Genomic DNA, 21,634 nt, shown 5'->3' with positions numbered 1-21,634 from the left:
CATTATCTTGAAAAATGATTTAAATATAATTTCAAAAATGTCTTATATGAAAAATATCTTTTGGAAATAACATTTGAAAGAAACAAATACGTGTATACGTTTCAGTCGCTCGAAAACTAATTACAATATATCCGGCAAAAGTAGGGAAACAAAATTTTAAAGAATAGAAAGAACATAAATGATTTTCATACCTATTTGTTATGTGATGTTTTACTGTACAAAGGTGAAGGGCTCAGCTGGTTCAATTTCGAGCAGATAGAGGTTAATTATTTCATGAATATGCGTGGAAAAATGCTATATGCAGTAATGGTCTATTTTAAAAACTATCAATTATGGATAAAAGTAGATTGAGAAATACCTCGTGTCAAACAACACATCTTTGTTTGACACAAAAACGTTTCGTGAGATTGTTGATGTCTTCATCACTTTCATTTAAACTGTGTGTTGTATTCTATGTGTTAATGTATTACATGTATATACATTTCACTGGTTTTTTTAAAATTATTTTTAGTTTGTTCCTTTTTTTGTAGAATGTAGGTCTGGATTTAATCATCTCAATTGCTCAAACCCATGTCGCTTTCCAAGCAATGGTTTTGAATGTCGAAACAAGTGCAACTGTAGTGAACAGATATGTAGCAATATCTTGGGATGCAACATGAATTATGCCAGAAGAAGAGAAAAAGGATTGGGGGAAAAGGGTACATAAGAAATATGTCTTTGACAGTCATCATTTAGCATTAGGACACTCAAACGATTTTTACGATCGACGCAATTGATGTGACAGCCCTTAAAATCTAATAAAAATCGATATGACAGCTACGATTGATATACGATAAACCCACGATATCAATCGCATAGTGAATTGTGAAAGAGAAAATGTAGTGTAAGATACATAAACAATACAAAGTAAAATGTAAATTTGAACACTTTAGGCTCATATCCTAAACTAGATTCTTTAAGCATTATATCCATGCGAGACATGATCAAGTACGATAAACCATTGTTTGCCTATAATTCTCAATTTTCGTAGACCAAACCATTTTTATGAACACATTATGATCATTAAAGATTTTTCAGGGATAATTAATCATCTTATAATTAATAAGACATTATAATGAGATTGAACTAAATTAGGTCCGCTAGATGGTCATCACTAATTTTATACAGTAAAGCTCGGTTAAAGCGAAGTCCTAAAGACCAATGATTTATTTCGTTTTATCCGTTATTCGCTTTATCCATATAACGAATTCGTAATAAAAACTATAGCAAATTCACTATATACATGTTTTCTTTAACCAGGCTACAATTTTTGCCGAATTGAGGCTTAGAATGAAAATACATTCTTTTGATACCTTTTAAAATCGGATTATTTATTGAAGAATTTATGCGAAAATAAATTCATTCAAACTATTATATACTTTACTGATTTCCTTTAGATCAAAAGCTCATTTACTTAGATATATGTAGGGCAAATATTGTCATATCTAAGGTTATATGGCAGATGTGTTTGTTAATTTGTCGACTATTTTTTTCTCTTCATGAAATTGCTTGCGTGCTTATAATCATTGTGTAAAATAGGCCCTTAAATGTTATACATTCATAAAAGGTATGTTTGTTATTTGTATCAGTTTTTGTTTTTCCAAAACTTCACTGTTGATTTCGGCACGTAAGCCAGTTTCTAAATTATGTGAATGACAATGCTTTTGTGTGATTCTAAATTATTATTTTTTTTTTTCATTTTGGAAATGCAAATAGTTTGCAATGCTGGTTATCATGGGCTCAATTGTTTAAAGCCATGCCGATATCCTAACTTTGGTCTATTATGTCAAAACAAGTGTGATTGCAACGAGACAATCTGTAGCAATGTAAGAGGATGCATCTTGGAAATTTCCACCAAATTTGTAACAGAAGTGGAACATCTAGGTAAATTGAAATAGTTTTTGATATCTGTATAGAAGTTAGCACATTTTTATATATTTTTAGAAAATGGGAACTAAAATTACAAAAGAACACATATTTTAAAAATACACAATATCTTTTTCAAAGGAGAAGAACTTGAAAATTCTTCGGTGGATTCTTCAATGGATTCGTCGGGAGATATTAATATTGGAATATTGACAACAATAATAATCGCATTTCTTCTTGTCATCATTGTTCTGACTCAATTAATAAGAAAGCAATGTGGTCGAAGAACGCCTTCTTTTGAAACCAACTACAACACTTATCATATCTGATCATCATACGACGACCTCCTTTGGAATCATATATAACTGTAACTACAAACATTAACAAAAAGCTTGTTAATTTTAACATTACTCGATTGCTCTGAACAAATTTTACCATTGTATCTTAATTTTCAAACCTCTTAACGTAATTTATGGTAATATTTAGTGTTTCAATTTTGGCAAACCGATCCTAAATTGATTTTTCAAGTATTTGTTCAAATACAATTATCATAAGGAAACGTTTAAGTAATTAAAAGTGCTGATGGCTTAGTGAAATTTATAGAATGATTGAATTTATGAGTAAAAAAATAAGCAAAGGGCGTGACAAACACGTTGAGTTCATTTCTGTGAAAATAATTCTAAAAACTGACATGAAAGAAACACTATTTTTCAAGATACACATTTTAGATAAAATTTAATTATCATTAGAATTCTCATTTTATCAGGAGTATATCCTTATAACATTGCTGTTTGTTTATGACCATCTTTAAGGATAATAACCAACTTGTATTATGTGACCAGAAACGCATTACATGTAACACAGAGTAGTGCGTACAGTCAGTTCAAGCATATCTTTTACAACATACACCATAGCATAGCATAGAATTGAAATCTCATAGCATAGCATTGGAATCTCATAGCATAGCATTGGAATCTCATACCATAGCATACAATCTCATAGAATCGCATTCCTCATATCATACCATAGCATACCATAGCATAGCATACAACATTATTTTAACTCGGTTTTAAATGTTTTTATTTGAAAAAATAAATGTTTACATGATAGATTTGTTGTAAACTTTGGCTTCTTATTATTTCACTTCGAAATGTGTGGAACTCTTCTGTGTATGGAGGCGATTTTGTTCAAATCTCATAGCATACCATAGCATAGCATAGCATACCATATTATTAAGCCCTTCATTTCAATTTCTCATAGCATAGCATACAAATCTCATAGCATACCATACAAATCTCATAGCATATCATTAAAATCGCATACCATAGCATAGCATTCAATTGTAAAAGATATGCATGAAATGACTGTACTATACTGTTTCATTAAATATAAAAATTTAATGTATATAATAATTCAATAGCTCAACAAAAATATTTTTGTATTAAATGCATTGTTTGTTGTTGTTTTGTTACTGTTATTTTTTATTTGGGGAATGGGTCGTTTAAATTGATTGACATTTTATAGTACATCTCAATAGTGCTGTGTATTTATGGATATAAGCTTTGTGTTTTATTTCAAAATTCGTAGGAAAAGATGTTGAGTAATTTTTTTAAAAGTTTTAATTAATCAGAAAGATTAATGCAACACTTTCCACCTTTTGATTTAACTTGTATAGTTTGAAAATCTTTGATGTGTAAACGACTGCCGCAGTGATCGGTGCAGATTAATTGTTAACTATCTTTGTAATTCCTTGAAGTTCCTAACACGTTGGTCAGTACATCTCTTATATGGACCAACTGTTATATTCACCATCCCTAATTTATAGGCATTTATTAGACACAATCATCCTCTTGAATTCACAGGCTAGAATTTCATTTAGATATGCCATATCACTTCCTAATTTCCATTTCTGTAATAAAGGGAAAAACGGCTTTCTTTTAAAAAAAGTTGTTTCAAATATTTACATTTTACTTTTAATGTCGTGACAAACTATTATCCTGAATTGAACGGTAGGGATCATGTGTAATGAGTTTGTGATTAATTTAATATAAAATAATAAAGGGGATTTTTTTGATTGTCTTGTTTTACACAGTCTGTATCCTTTACATATACCTACTGAAGCAAATTATATGATATATATAAGATCCCTTCAAGGTATTTATTGATGAAATTCATCTTTTCTTGTTTGTCTTACAGCGAATTACTTTCGACTTAAATAGAGCATACTGTAAACGTACTACATTTCGCTGTGTATCATTTTTAGCGCTTTTGGCAGAATGTGGCTTCTGCAAAATCAAGTACATTGTTAAATGCATGCAAATATGTATAAGAATAGTCACATTCAGGAATACGCTAATTCAAATCCACGCCAACTTGTTCAAAAACTAATTTCCGCCAAATATCGTACACGCCAAATATAATACGTTTACAGTATTTACTGCAACATTTGTTTCTTTTAATGCAGTATGAACTGTATTTTAAAAGTTTTCTGCTTTTATGACAATTCTGCATTCAACATTAACCGTTATGATATATATAAATAAGATAAAAATAAATCAGAAAATATTATCAGAAAAAAGATTCCACCACTAAGAAATATATAGCAGTTCAATCTTGATTGATGATATTTTGCCTCAAAAAGGATTATCAATAGCGATTTTCTTACAGTTGATTATATTCATTTTGGAGAGATTACAGTTTTAGCCTTTTGATTCCAAAATATTCAATAATCTATTTTTTAATATTTTGTTTGAGCTTTAAATGTTTGATATGAAATCATTTCTGAAACATCTTTTTAAATTTTATAGATTGCTAAAATTGCTCTTCTATAACAGGGCATACCTACATGTATGATACTCTAATTGGTTTGATGATTCAAACTTATTACAAAGATCATACACAAAAATGTATGTTGTTCATTTGCCTTATTATGCCTTGTCAATTGAATAAAACAACAGTGGATTCACTACCATTCAAACAATTAATTTTACACCTCAAAATAGCCATTTAAATCAATTGGTTTCCAATGTTATCTCTAAATTTTCTCTGCGATAAGTTTGTATGGTTATGATGATATCCAATCATATACATGGCAAACACATGTGACGTTATTTAAAATACAGATATAGAATGTGGAATTTTTCGCCGCTAAATGCACTTTGATACCAGAATCATAACTTTAACAGGAACAAAGCAAATTCAATCATCAGCATAAATGAAACAAGAAGTAATCAATATGTGGTTAATGGTGGTTTGCATGTGGCAATGTTTATACATGTATAATTCTATTTTGACGTTAGTAAACCTTAAAGTTCGCTACCTTAGACATTAAGAGCTGATTTATTAAATGATTTAAAGTAATATGTGTTCAAAGATTTAAAACAATATATAAACTAGAGCAGAGCTCGTGGCAAAACCACGAGTAGGTCTTCCGTTGTTGCTGCGAGTTGAAAATGTATGTGATATGGTGTCAATAATTTATAATGACTAAACTTTCAGTTCTGCTTTTGTTATAAAAATGTGTTGTGATTGAAAGCCTGTATATAAAACGTGTTTTGAAAAAGAAAGAAAGAAAATGTTTTAGGAAAACTATCTGTCGAACACAGTTTATGTAATCGTTTCAAACATTCTTTAAAAAATGAGATGTTTAATGGCGAGTTAAATTTTCAGAGGGTAGCAAGCATTGTTACATGTACTCATGAATCATGTGAGGAATTGTGTTTTTGGGAGTTGATTTTAATAAACTCTCCTATGCAGTTACTCTAGCAAACCGAAACTGAAACTGTGTTTGCACCTAAGCACAAATCATCGCCGCTGACAAGACTTAGTTCTTGAAAATAATGAAGTATTTTTTTAAAGGAAACTTTTTTTATAAATACCTTGGAAATAGTCAGATTTTAAATGGTAGGAACAATTTGAAGTTTTTTTTAGTCCTGTGTATTCCTACGCCAGAGTTCAATATATAGTCTCGTTCAACCATCGGCTGTCTCCTTACATCTCCGGCAAGTAGAGAGTCAGTCTATATTTAGAGGTCGCATCATCAAGCTATCATGTGACCTGGTATCTCTTACTTGTCGGAGATTAACGGAGACAGCCAAGCATCTGGTTGAACGAGACTAGAGTTCATTATTGGTTGGATCCATACAATTTTTGAAATATTTGGAATACCAAAACATAGTTTGATGAAATCAATTCTATTTTAAAATATTACACAACATGATTCATTAGAGGTTTTCTCAAAATTCTAGTCGGAACAGTCAGAGAATTCATATTATAGAAATGTGCATAATTCAAATGCAGATTATAAACTACTTGCCAAGCAAACTAGCATATCGTTGATTTTAAAATAAATAATATTCGATAAAATCAACTCTTGTCAGTACATCAGTACTTTGATTTAAAAACCGAACCCGCCTACAAAACACGTAACCTTTTCTCTAAGATAACTTCTTTATTTAAAAATATTTCTAAATTTTTGAAAACTATGTGCAAGTTTAGAATTGTTGCGTGATGACAAAATTTACAGACCCTGAAACTTACTACTACACCAAAAAACGTGCGACTTACTTGCGAGAAACGTTTCGTGTAAACCGTTAAGCGTTTCGTGTGATTGTGAAGCGTTTCGTGTAAACCGTTTAGCGTTTCGGGCAAAGCGTGTAAATCGTTTCGGGCAAAGCGTGCGAGAACCGCGTGAAACATTAATCAGATTTCATTCGGAACTCACTGTCACTTCAATTCACTTTCAATTGATGAAAGGGAATATATCCAAGATATCTTCATTGAACAATTTTCACTCATAAAATTTCACAGGAACGAAAACAATTTTTTTACGGAGATTTATAATGGGAAATGTTTACATCTTTTCTCCGTTCGGAAGTACTCGGGATACCTCGCGCAATATTTAAACGTTATCATCCGGGCTTATTAATGGCTGATGCAATGCAAAATCCCCGTAGACTTTCAATATTGGGATGTGTATTGAAACCTGAAGCGATAGAGGGGGCGTTTCAACACATATAATCTGGACGAACGTAGTTTTAGCACAAAGGTATTTACTATTATTGAAATATCAAGCAAAACGTGGTGGAAGAAAAAACTCGGGACATAGTATATCTTATAAATTTATGAAACTTTGAAGTGTTTTGAAATTCTTTAACCAGGGAACAACGATGTCTATATATAGATCAGTAATAGGATAAGGTAATGTCAAACATCGAAGACTGTACGAATATTTAAGAAACTGTTTTTATTACAAGTGTTACCGTTAATAATTAAATCAAAGTTTGCCGAATCTTCCTGGAATTAAACAAAGGTTGTAAATTTACTTTGTATAAAATCTTTCTTCATGGTTACTCAGTGTGAAACATTCTTTACCTTAGACGTTTTACTTTTCCACTAAGCATCCGCCTTCGTTGCCTTTCCTTTACACTACATCTAAATTCATCATGTTCATAAGTGATTACTCGTTCGCATTTTAAAATATTTAATGTCCGTATTCTCGGACTCCATGCTAGGAAATTTAGTTGAATATAAGCTACGTCATTCTTATCCATGTGCATGTTGTCGACGGCGCGCGGCCAAAGAAATTTTCACAATCGTTCTTTAAAAAGCTTTAAAGTTATACAATATAGGATACACATGTAATTTTTATATGCAGACCTTAATTAATTTGTTTGCAAGTTTATAACTAATGATTATTCCTTTATCAGCACCACTTATAATTTACTCAACTCTCTCTCTCTTTTCTTTCTCTCATTCAAGTCACGAGCGGCAATGTCTTAACTCCGCCCAGCTACGATCTGATTGGACAAAGGTCAGTGAAAACATTAGGTAGAAACTTTTCTGGCGTAAACCCCTATTAAACGCTTCAATGTACTTCGCTGTAACTTAAACGATCATGTTTTGATAAGCATATATATTTTTTTATTTATTCACATCGATAACTCTCACTGAGACCATTCGACTTTGTACAAGCAGCACACATAACCTCGAACATCGGGTGTCTCCTGCACCTGGCTGAACCTGTCAATCAACCTCTGTGTATTTGTTTTCATTGGATGGTCAAGCGTCTCTTTCTTTGTCAATAGCCAATCGAAAATTAATGACTTCAAGGTAATCGGAATCAGTATTTGATGAAGCATACAATTCAAATGACAAAATTTTTATTAATTATCTGAAAATTATTTAAACCACTGTTAATGGAAAACAAAGAGTCTTAGAAGTAATTAACACACAGGGATTTGCCTACAATGTACACAGTCATGCAATTACTAGTAATTATTATGGGAATCTTTACGCATGGTACTTAATTCGAACAGATTATAATAATCTATACACTGTACGCCGTTACACATGTACGAAGCGCCGGTAATATATACGAATATTGAGTCAAAAATTTAAATCATTTTTATTTCTTGTTCTTTTCAATACAATGTGAAATTACTTTCAGAAAAAAATTCCGAAATACTAATTACAACTTTCTTTTTTGTGTAATCATTTGAATTTTTTCTGGGTTCATGTATATATGTGTACAGAACATACTTATTTACGCGCGAATGACACGACATAGGAAAAAAATAATCGGTTGTTCGTAGAACATTTTTATCTTACGAATGTGACTAATTTAATTTTAAATATTTTTCAACATTATCAATGTAAATAATATCAGGTGTATTTACTGTTTGTGTTTTTACATCGTAATCTCTGAAACCAATAAAAATACTAATGTTAGCAGAAAAATCAAATCCCGCCGAATACTGAAATACCGATTTCAGTTAGAAATCATACGGATTTTATTTTTGGTATTGACTATTGAGTTACGGTAACTTTTTTTCTGGATGATTTTATTATTTATTATTTATGTAAAAGCACCCTTCCAACAGTTACTCAATTATATAACAAATGATGATCTGGGGCTATATATGTTCCGAGCTGTGTGCGCTGAAGCGACACAAGATTCTCGGTCGCACGTGGCGATTGAATTTACACAGACTGACCGAATAAACAAACGGGTGGGAATATGAAACAAAATGTTACACATGAGAAGAAGCCACCAAAAATGATTTTCGATAGATCTTGATATCGTTTTGACAATTAAAAAAGTCCAGCGCGAGCTCCTGTCAGCGGGGCGGGGGGGGGGGGGGGCAGCAATGAGTTCGCTTCTACAAAGAAACGAACGACCATGTAGAAAAACTACAGAAGTGATTAATATGTGACCGATAGAATCTAATCTAAAGTTGTTTAAAATTCATGTGAATTTTTTTTTAAAAAATCATCGAATGCCTCAATTCAGGACATTTTTTATCGTGCTAGCACCTACTGCAAACATGTTACATGGAACTTTGATTATAATTTGATTTTTAAACTACCTGTTTATCTTTTCATCTTAAACGAATATAATAGTTGAAAAAATAATAAAATATAGTTGTGTCCGTGCAAAATATGAAACATGAACGCGCGATAAGGTACATGTAGAAGAACACGAATCTACCCCGGATTACTTGGCGCCGGTGTAATGAAGAATAATGACCCCCGTAAAATAATGACCGGGGGTCATTTTTCAACGTAGAATAATGACCCCCCTAGCTGAAGAATAATTGGATTTTTCTGAAGAAAAAAGACCCAGGGGTTATTTTTCTTCATGTTAAACATGAAGAAAAATGACCCCCATAGAAAAATGACCCCCCTGTAAACATGAAAAGAAATAGGCTGTCCCGTAAATAAATCGCTGTATATAGTTTTTCATATCCGTAGCAAGCACACGAAATGACACAAATAAAGAAAGATTCATACACAATGAGGGTATTGTGTGATAATTTACGAACAATAATCATGAAAGAATAATTGTTGTAATAATATATTAAGCAATATTCATTGTCAATCTTAGAATGATACATGTATATATCTTTATGGAAAAAAACTAAGGGGGCAGATACATGTAACGTATGAATATGAATACTTCTTATTTACATTTCTTGAGGAAAGTGATTTTTAAAAAATCATTTTGCGTTAGTTCTGTTTTCTTCTACATAATACATGGACATCAATATTCTAAACATTTGTTGTAATGTTGTATTTGTGATCATGAATAGACTTTATTCTTTTATAGCAAATGTGTGAAGAGTACTTGACTATAGTAAATCTTAATAGATGATAAACACTGATCGATTATAATAAGAAAAGATTGTTTCTAAAAACGTTGATAAGAGGTTAGGGCCCATGTTAGGGGTTTATATCCCCCTTGATTTTGATCACACGATCTTTATTGTGTCCAAAGTAATAGTGAAAATCCTCAATGCAAGTATAATGCATGAGCAATAAATTATGAAGAATATAGAAGATGCGACGGCGAAGCGCGAAGATGAAACAGCTAAGTTGCGAAGGCGAAGAAGTGATACTACTACCGCTACGCCTTTGGAATTTCGCACTCTCGCGTTCGAATCTTCGCGCTTTCGCCTTTTTAGCTCACAGAGACGAAATCAAGAGGAGCTAATGCTATACCCCCGGCGTCGGCGTCTGGAGCTGGTTAAAGTTTTTGTTGCAGCTCCTGTATCCAAGCTATTACTTGTCTCATCTTCATCAAACTTGCTAAATTCACCTAACCTGAATGGATGGTGTGTCTTATGATACTGATGCACCTGACAGGCATTGAAGCTGAATCAGAGCAATAGGTTGGGGATGCTGGAGGAGGTAAAGGTTTTAATTCCTGGTGTCCTCTGATGATGATATCGTAGTTATTACTGGTCCTAACCTCACCAAATTTGCATGGATGGTGCGTCTTATGATACTGATGCACCTGACAGGCTTGAATGCTGAATCTGAACCATAGGTTGATGATGCTTGATTAGGTTTTTTTTTTTTTGGAACAGGTCACATGTTTTATAGATGATAGCTTGCATAGTTGATTTAACTATATTATAAATGAAAGGCAGAGGTTGCTTCAGATGCAGAGTCTGATCTCCATTATCAAGGATGCTATAGAAATCTCCTACCTCACTCAAACCTGCTTGATAGATTGATGAGGTTGTTGTTAAATGATATAACATGATTCCTATGATATAGTATTGTATGACATGAAACACTATTGTTTAATATGAGAAAATATAATACCATATGTTATATTGTAAAACGTTATATGATACGGTATAATATTGTATTACTTTTTTATATTTTATGATATGATATTGTATCATGATATTGTTATGTATAGTTTTGTATATTATGACATAATAATGTTTAATATTATATTGTATTATTAATTAATTATTTAATCACATGATACTATTATATATGATATTGCAATATATAATATTGCATCCTATGATATAATATTGTATATTCTATGATATTGTATCATACAGTATTGTATAATATGATATTGGTTTCTGTAATATAGAATTATATAAAATGAAATTGTATATATGATATTGTAGTATTATAAAATATTGTATCCTACGATATTGTATAATATGATATTGGTTTATATGATATGTTATCATATCACATGAAATTGTATTTTATGATGTTGTTATATAAATTATTGTATCATATGATACAATATGTATAATATAATTGTATTATATATATTTTATTTTATCCCATGATATTGTATCATTTGATATGATATTATATAATATTCTATTTTATCCCATTATATTGTATCATTCGATATGATACAATATTGTATCAAATTATATTGTATCATACATGTATAATACAATGTCATATTATTTATAAAACATGATACAATATCATACAATACAATATCATACTATATTATACAATATTATTACTTATTAGGTTAGTTACTGACTTACTACGGAAATATATTGGGTTGATCAATCTCATAGATGGCGAGGCGAAGAATCCATGAATATCCAAGATTATAAAGGATGGTTTTCATATAATATGATAAATGTGGTCTCATTAAGTTGATGCCTCATAAAGATAATGCCTCGTCTTGGTGAGCTTTGTAATCTGTGATTACCTATGTTTTATAATTGCGGAGCTCTCTATCGTTTTCGGGTTCAGAGGCATATTTTAGAAATTTGAATTTTATAAAATTGATAAACTTAAATTATCCAGGGGGAAAGGGTCAGGACCCCCTCTCCCCTTTTACTGCGTGAAATTATTAATATTAAATTTTCCGCGGACCCCCACTCCCCCTCTAGATCCATGCATGAGCAAGGAGTGTCGCATAATGAAATTAGAATGTTACTGTGTTTGGTCCACGGTAAACAGACAGCTGGTAAGTGACATGAGTCTGGAAGTGCAAATGTACACATTATTTTGAACATTAAATTTTATGTGGACTATATAATGATTAGGCATAGCCAGCACTGGTAAACATACATGTATATGTCACATGTACACATCAAAATATTTATAAACATTCATTTTAAGCGCGATGGCCTAGCGGATGCGTACCAATAATAGCCTGGATTGATCGTAAAACCTTGGCAAGTACGGTGTCTGCATTAAATTCTATGTAATCGACCGATACTTGCTGAATGCAATAAAAAAAGGCGAAGGCCAAACTGCGAAGTTGGGAAGGAGCGATAGTAGCTAGTATCGCTCCTTTGCCTTCGCACCTTTGCACTTTAGGCATCACATATTCGCGCTTCGTCGTCGCATCTTCGCACTTTTGCTCCTTCGCCTTCACACAATCGCCTTTGCAACTTTGCATCTTCGCCCTAAGGTCGAAGTGGCCCTATCGATATATGTAAATGTAATTGTTAAAGGGGCATGGTCACGATTTTGGTCAAATTCTATTTTTCTGTTTTCATTATTTACAATGCTTAAGGAAAGCATTTCTACTGATCAAATGGAATTTGAGGGTCAGTTGTAAAGTTATAGGCAAGATACAGGGCTCACAAATCTGTGTCATGTAAACAAGGTTTGTGCCCTGCTTTTGTTTACATAGGTTCAATATACCAGTAAAAAATCTTTTTCAAGCTGATTTGTCTATCTTCTTATTCATTTTAAGCATAAATAAACATTTCCTTATGTTTAACACATTCATTAGGTCTAAAATTGGAATGTTTACTTCAATATTCAAAAAGTAAACAAAAGCTTCATTTACATAGCAAAGAATGGCAAGCTCTGTAACTTGCTTATAACTCAACGAATGACACTCAAATTTTGGTTGCCTATTAAAAATGCCTTACTGCAGTATTGTGAACATTAAAATCGGAAAAATAAGTTTTGACTAAAATCGTGACCATGCCCGTTTAAGATGACAACCATACCCCGATGCAACACGTCAATGTCTTGTTATAACGGAAGGATTTTTATTTTCTAAGATATACCCCTTTTTTTTTTACTTTAAGTTTATTTAAATATGAATTATAATTTCTGTCACTTTCTGTAAACTGCAGCGTTGAATTACAATAGTGTACAGACTATTTCACAAATAATAAAAAAATATACTGAAAAAACTTTAATCTACAAGGGGGGTCAGTATTCTACAGGGGTCACTTTTCTTCATGTGGAGTGTGCTCATTTTTATGAAAATGACACTTATTCTTCAGGCAAAGGGGTCATTTTTCTACGTAGAATAATGACCGGGGGGTCATTTTTCTGCGTAGAATAATGACCGGGGGGTCATTATTCTACGTCGAAAAATGACCCCCGGTCATTATTCTACGGGGGTCATTATTCTTCATTACACCGGTTCTCCTCAGCCATGTGCGAGGGATGATCATCATTTAAAGGTTTACTATTTGTGTGTGTGTGTGTGGGGGGGGGGGGGGGGGGTTGATTCAAAACATTATTTGTGCAGTTTCTAAAATATTTTACATAAACAAACTAACCATTAATTTATGTCTTAAATGTACGATGTTTACGATTTGGAGTAATATCGCTCATTAATATTCATTTACACTCAAATGTTCAATTGAATAAATACAAGATGGACAAACTTTTATAGGATTAAATTAAAACAGTTCCTGTTTTTACGGCTATATTAACTCAAACACGTTCATATGCATGTAAGTGTGCGTCGCAGTGTGAGAATCTTGTGTATTAAAACCCGCTTAATAACCGCTAGGTAGTGCAGCCGTGGCTGATCTCATCGGCCGTTGGCGAAGGATATATTACGTAAAGGTATATGTACAACGCACAGACAGGCACAGTTCAGAACCCAGGAAGATTTGAAAAGTTTGCAGTATAATGAACATACTCTATCAAATAAAAGTTATTTATTTTAAACTTAAAACCCACAATTGATCTGTGTCTATTATTGCTTTAGATTGAGAGTGACATTGCTTTTATTAATTAACTGAACGATTTCTTAATTGACACCCAATCGTTTAATCCATAAAAAAATTATGTGTAATCAAAACGAAACCAATTATCGAGTTCGCGGCTAAATAAACTCATACATGTATATGAGAGACACAGCTCTCGTGTATTAGATAACCGCTGACCGCTACAGCCGCGAGCATGGTGACCGATTTTCTCGGCCGCGGGCGAGGGAGAGCTTACGTAATGGTACACACACACACAGCTCTGATTCAAGGTAGATTTTAAATGCATGGAGTTAATAAATAAAATGTAATGCATATAGTTTTTTAATTCCATATTTTGTGGTTAAATAGAAAAGAAAAAGAATGTTTTGTTTTCCAATTGCCGTTTTTAATGATTTTGCACTATAAGAACTTAACAACAATGACTTAAACTCCTTAAAAAAGCATGTACTCCAACAAAAACAAATTTCTTATAAATTAATGCCTCCTGTATAAACCAGCATACTTTCTGCGGCAACTTTATGCCAGTTGTACGCACAAAGACTTTCGTTAACTTGTCTAATGAAAACAGGTACATGTCAACATGTAAAGCTTTTTACACTCATACTACACAAATCACTTACAAAATAATATTGTTACGACCTTTATGAGATCCCAACAAACAACTTTTCCAGCGACATCCATATCAAAATCCTAACCGTTTTTGAGTTATTAAGCAAAAACTTTTAGGGGCTATTGGCCCTTAATCTAAGGGGCCAGCCCTTTTTTATTGGTGTCAAATGAAAGCCCTTGATATTCTGCACAACTTTTATTCTACATGTCTTAACAAAATATTTTTCGTTAAAAAGATATAAAGGAAAATATGTCTAAATTTTTGCACTTTTTGGAATCCTGTTTTTTGACCCCCTACCTTTTCCTAAATAAGGAAAGTAATCCAAAAACAAAAACCGATGTATACAACTTCAATGTCTTTGTTATTCAAATTCGTTGGATTCCCATTCCCTGCTATTATAGTCTCGGAGCCTTTGTCTGGAAACCAAAGGCCCTAAAAAAATTTAAAAGGGGAATAACTCGTTAACGGAAAGGGAATTCTAACTTCTATGAATTGATGAAGATAGTGTTTTGTAAAGTCCATTAGCCCTGAAAATTTGAGCAAAAACCGTTCAGAAATGAGCACGATATGAAGCCTCAAAGTTCGCGTCTAGGAAGAAAAAAAAAAAAAGAACTAGAGCAAAGCTCGTTGCAAAGCAACGAGTGGGTCTTCCGTTAATATCGGAAGTAAAGCTGGAAGTTCCTGTATGAAGCAGAGCCCTTAAACCAATAACAAGAGTAACTAAAATAAAAAGATGAAAAAAATCGAATTATTCCTGGTACGACTTAACAAAATACGAATGATTTTATGTACGACTTAACAAAAACCTTTCTGATTTCAAGAACGACTTAACAAAAAAATCCGAATGTGTTCAAGTACGACTTAGCGTTTATTTTTGGTACGAGTTAATTTTACTTTAAACATTACGCTATTTTTTAAACCAAGGACGCGGAATCAAAATTTCCGGAAAAATCAATTATTAACCCCCGATATCTCTGTAATGCATCGTCCGATTTTCAAACGGATTTCAGATTCGTGTTCAGCATAACAAACTCTACAAACCTCGTAAACATTTTAAATTAAAACGAAAAATTCGAAAATTCGAAAATTTTAAAACACTTCCGGTTTAGACCGGAAGTGACGGAAACTAATTTCCAGTCTTATGTCCAAATAAAAACGATCATTGCTTCAACACAGAAAATTCCAAGTCTTTATCTTGAACCGTTTTTGAAAAACGCCCTGGACAAAATTACTTTTTTAAAATTTAAAAATTGACGTAACGTAAAAACGGAAGTGACGTTGTAGTTGAAAATTTTATAACTTTGAGGCACAAAAATGCTTCATAATCCCTGAAAGTTTCATGTAAATCTGTTGAAAACTTTTTGAGATATTAAGCTTTGAAAAAGTCAGAAAAATAAAGAAAAAGAAAAATAATAATAATGAAAAAGAAACAATAGAATAACAAGAGGGTCTTCCGTTGAAAACGGAAGACCCTAAAAATAAGAATAATCTTAACCCGCACAATAATAGAAAGGTCTTCCGTTGGAAACGGAAGACCTTAACTATATAGACATTTAAAGATAAAGTTCATGCACACGCAGCATAATGACATACGTTTAAACATTCATCTTTAATCTGGGCCAATTTAAGCAAAAATAAACGGAACAGTATTCTATAGATGACTATTACACAAGTTTAACGTTTCGAAAATGCATCATCAGTATTTTCATGGTTTATTTAACGTATCCAATACCTTAAATATTAAAGTCTCTGGAAAGGGTGAAAAGAAAGAGTAGGGCTTCCTCTATTGATTATGTGTAACAATATAAATGTATCTACAGAGTTCACGTTCGCTTCATGTGTTCTTTAATTCTTTATTCGTTATCATATCATTTGGTATAGTAAACTGCATACCAGCATACACAGAAAGCCAATTCCATACATTTTTAGGATGTTTTAAAAACAATAGGAAATAATGCACATTTCAAAAGAATACGCGCTGAATTCTAGAGTTTTTTGTTTAGAAAGGGCATGAATCAAAAATTTTCAAGTAAGATTATCACATTACCCAGTCATTTATATTGTCGTCAACGAAATATTTCTAGTATTAAATAAATTGATTATTTTTTGCACTTTGACGTTTTTATATTTAGCGCTTAAAAATAGAGTCATAAACATTCTATGTGCTTTTTTGTAAGATAATTGATTGTTTTTTTTGTTTTTGTTTTTTTTTAATCTTATTCAAAATCTTTATTTTTAAAGTACGTGTTCTCATAACTTGTATATAAATCATGCTTGATGCGATCAAAATTCCCATGGATGCAAAATTTTAACATTGTGTGTATATATATGTGTAATTTTTACTATTTGTTTAAAACCGGAATGGGAAGGATTGGTTATTTCGGAATCAAACAACATACACGATGGCAAAAGAGAGGACAAAATCAGTTTTTCTATTTGTGATTAAAGTTTTTCTGATCATGTTCCATTGTAATATATTTGCGGGTGGTAAATGTGTTGGGTGAGTTTCTTTGTCTTTATTTTTTAAGGTCTATTCATTCGAGTACAGTAATATTATTTATATCAAATAATTACCACTTAATGAATATATATAGATCAACGTTTCAACCTTGTTGCACTGATTACATCTGGAACGCGGAAATGGGAAAATGCGTCCGTAAGTAATTAAATTTGTGCTGCTTTATTCGTGCTATGCATATCATATTTAAACTTATTTTAAAATTTAAATTCAGGACAGTAAGGTTTCTGTGTACATGTGTCGACTGTCTGTAAGAAAACATTTCATTTTCACAACTGTTCAGGACTACAAAGCTTTTCTCTCAATTAAAATAAATTAAATTTGTAAAAAGATATTTCTGACATGAATTTGTTTTACGAAAAAACTATCTACATTTAAGCCAAAATGGGTGCAAAAACGAATTTGAATAAAATCTGACAAATGACAGACAGCAAAAAAGTTTGCTGAATACATATTTGGCAAATATTTAAATTTGATACATAATTGTATAGAAGGAATTTAATCAATTTAAATTTGACGTACAAAGAAGTTCAGAGAAAGTTCAACTTAAACATTACCAGAGTTACCAGATAATAATAAGAAAAAAATTTTGTTAGTGAAAGGTGGTTAAATGTGTATTCAATAGTCGTGTTTTGTTGATATTCTGTATTGGTATTTGTAGGTTGCATGGCCGGTTTCTATGGCGTCAACTGTACAAAAACGTGTCGTTATCCAAGCTATGGCACTGATTGTCAACAAAAATGTTACTGTGCTGAATACCAGTGTCATGTCATCATAGGATGCGTAGATATTGGTGGGTAAATTGCATTAACAGGCCTGTTTAATCAAAGCAAAAGAAATTTCATAAAATGTATGTCGAAATTCCAATGTACGGTTAATAACTCAAATCTCTATAAGAATCCTGGTCGTATACGTTTCTCAAATTAAAATAATAATGAGCACATAAAGTTTATGAATTTCTATGTTCTCTATACTATTGATTACGTTTATCTTTAACAGGTAGTGGTAAAATGACAGTGGAATTTCCAACATCGAATTTCTTACTGGGATGTATCGTATGTCTTCTTTTGGTTCTTGTCATCTTCAAGGTCATAAAATTGATCCCATCCTATAGGGGTTACTATGAAATCAGACAAAAATTAAACCGTCAGTCCACACAAAGAAAATGTTGACGTCCGTTCACCTACCGATACTGTTCTACAAAACTCATTAGAAGAACAAGAGAGAAATGATGACTCTGTTTGAAATAATGTAATTACTGTTACAAAAGGACTATATGGAGGTGAATGACAAACTAATGTACCAACATTAATATTTCGAGAAGCTTTAGTTTCAATTGCTTATAGGAATATGATGTTTTAATGTTTATTTAATTGCATGATTTAATCGTACATCGTATATTGTATTTTGACTGTCCTGCCATTGGCAATAAAAATAAGATTAAATTGGGTGATTTGTTTCTCAACATATGATTTGTAAGAATTCTAAAATATGCGACTGATTATCAAACATTTGAATTTTACTTTGAACAAGATTAAATATAATTGAACATTGATATTATCTTAACGATTCATTAGGTGCATTGCTAATCGATTATTGTTTTCATTCTATTCATTTTTATTCATTGAAAGGACAAAGTTATAGTCCACAAACTAGAAAGAAATTATGTTAAAAGATGTACAAAATCATCAATAATACGTTAATCATTACAAAAAATAACCATTCAAGCTATGAACACAAATCAAAATTGTCATTTTTCCTCACTTTCATTTTAAAATTATCACAATCATAGTACATAATTTCTATAATTCGACATCTTGAAAAATGTTAAAGGAGTGCAGATTTAACTAAACGTCATAGATTTACAGTAGACGTAAAAATCTGTATGACGATTAATGACAAGACAAATATACACTACTATATAAAACAATTCTTTAAATATTAGTAAATGTTCTTCACAGATATTAATCTCGATTAAACAAACCCTGTCTATAGCTGCATGACAAGATCATCTTCTCTCAAGTCTGAAGAAAAGTACTCTTCTCAGAAAGACACAGGAAAAAGAAACAAACATCACGAACAATCCCGAAGACATCATCCCTATAGTGACATAAATGACATGAATTGAGCCTGCAGAGATTTCCTCAGGATTAGCAGTATCTAGATAAAAATTAATGATAAAACGTGTTGTTTTAAAGAAAAGTGTCAAATTTATCATTCACTCGTTTAAACGTTTTAGTCTAACTTTGACCACACTGTAAATATTCATTAACATTGTCATTTTTTCTAAAATATTTTAGACTACCTTTGGGATTTATATCAGTTGTAACGCAGCCGATTTTTATATCACATTCTTCTTTTTCACAGTGAGAACAATCTTGTTGGCAATGTGTTCCATAATTTGAATATCTGCACTGCATCGAACAGTTGTTTCCAAAATAACCAATCCGACAGTCTATAAAATTAAGCTTATGTTTAAGACAATATGAGGTACACTGCAAAGATTTATACTTAATCCATTGTAGATAAATTTTAATTCATTAAAAAATCTGTAAACAGGAACTTATCATGGGGGGCAGTTTTTTGCGCAGCAACGATTAATCTTAATCAACATGGAGTCCCCCCCCCCCCCCCATCTATATGGTACCATGTAAAAAATTAAATTGAAAATAAGGAAATAAACAGTGAAATAGAAATTAAAGGTGTACGTACCTAGTAAAGTTCAATATTTGAATTACTTGCCATATAAACGAGGTAAACGTAGAACAATCAGTGATAACACAATTTTGGCGTTTCACTTTATTGTAGAAACGAAAACCTAAATCAAATTCATTTTATTACTTCTTTTTAGGGTTTTACGTTCCTTAACGTCACGCTAAAAACAGATTTATGTGCCCTACCTTTCAAATCTACAGAGCTGAAAATCAGAAAAACTGCCAAGAAATTTTGGTATTTCAGTTTAATGGTCTTTGGTTTGAGGTGTTAAGGTGTTAGTAATCATTTCCCCTTTCCTTTCAATTCTGGTGCTTGAAAAAATGAAAATGAAATTGGATTTGTGAAATCATTTTGTTGTTTGTGGTTGTGTAACTATTACATGACGGAAGTCAAAACAGGCATTGTATTTATTTATGTTTTCCGTGTGTTTGTTTTCTATTATTGCAATAGGAAGCAATTCTTGGTATTCATAGTCTACTAAATTTAAAAATACTTAATTTTTTGTTGTTGCTAACGCTATAAACCAGCAAATTGCTATTATGTGATTATCAAATATAACCAATTTTCAAAATTACTTTTGAAAGATGTTCATTTTATGGTTCTACAAAAAGATGCATTTCCATCTATATATTCGGAATGTAATATGAATCTTTAAAAGAAAAACATAATAATGCTGACTAAAACAGTTTAATGTTCACCTAAATCCAAAAAGAAATAAGATCATGATATTGAACTACAACCCTTAATAAGATATCTATATCGGAGGTATGAGGCCGAGCATTACATTGCAAGGTTATTTACCGTTCATAACTCTCACGCATATCCACAATTACTAAGTAGCTATATGCTATAAGCTTCTATTAGCACTTTACCTCTGCAACATCTTCTGTCTGATTTTGATGCAGTAGACTTGTTTCCTTTGGCATTCCGTTTATTGCATACATTCCGCCCTTTAGCTTTAAAGGGGCAAGGTCACGATTTTGGTCAAATTCAATTTTTTCTGTTTTCATTATTTACAATGCTTTAGTAAAGCATTTCTAATGATCATATTAAATTTGACAGTCAGTCGTAAAATTATAATCAAGACTCAGGGCTCACAAATCTTTGTCATATAAACAAGGCTCGTGCCCTGTTTTTGTTTACATAGGTTTAATATACCAGTAAAAATCTTTTTCAAGCTTTTCTATCTTCTTATTTGTTTTAAGCATAAATAAACAGTATACAGTTGTTGACTGGGGTCGAGGGCAACAGTTGATCTGTCGGACCGGCTCGCAAACTGTTGCCCAAGGCCGAAGGCCGCGGGCAACAGTTTGCGAGCCGGTCCGACAGATCAACTGTTGCCCGAGACACAGTCAACAACTGTTTTGTTATACCCCTTCTAATCAATAACACGTTTTCCCGGAATGTGACGTCACCGGTCAACAGTCTTTTTTAACAGTCGATTTTAACAGTTCTATCTAACAGTTCCAGTCCAACAGTCAAAATGCTGGACTTTTTTTCGTATAGAGTTATATAGTAACTGTTTTACAGGGGTATAACAATTCCTAACGTTTAACACATTCATTTAAAGTTTAAAATTGGAATGTTCACTCCTATATTCAAAATGTAAACAAAAGCTTTGGTTACATGGCAAACAAT

General features: G+C 32.0%; 2 long non-coding RNA genes across 2 annotated transcripts; one reads left to right on the top strand and one right to left on the bottom strand.

The window, feature by feature from the left end:
• The first annotated feature begins 17,122 nt into the window (after window positions 1-17,122).
• LOC105326405 (uncharacterized) lies at window positions 17,123-18,439 on the top strand. Its single transcript, XR_010709712.1, has 3 exons — window positions 17,123-17,419; window positions 17,943-18,074; window positions 18,281-18,439. It is a non-coding gene; the product is annotated as an uncharacterized lncRNA (long non-coding RNA).
• A 658-nt stretch (window positions 18,440-19,097) lies between these two features.
• Window positions 19,098-20,299, bottom strand: LOC117685376 (uncharacterized). Its single transcript, XR_010709711.1, has 3 exons — window positions 20,182-20,299; window positions 19,587-19,736; window positions 19,098-19,441 (listed from the first exon to the last, which is right to left on the bottom strand). It is a non-coding gene; the product is annotated as an uncharacterized lncRNA (long non-coding RNA).
• Between the last annotated feature and the right edge of the window lie 1,335 nt (window positions 20,300-21,634).

This window comes from Magallana gigas, chromosome 9 (genome assembly GCF_963853765.1).
Source record: "Magallana gigas chromosome 9, xbMagGiga1.1, whole genome shotgun sequence".
Lineage (NCBI taxonomy): Eukaryota > Metazoa > Mollusca > Bivalvia > Ostreida > Ostreidae > Magallana > Magallana gigas.
Note: the sequence above shows the minus strand (reverse complement) of the source record. Positions and strands in the feature narration are given on the sequence as shown.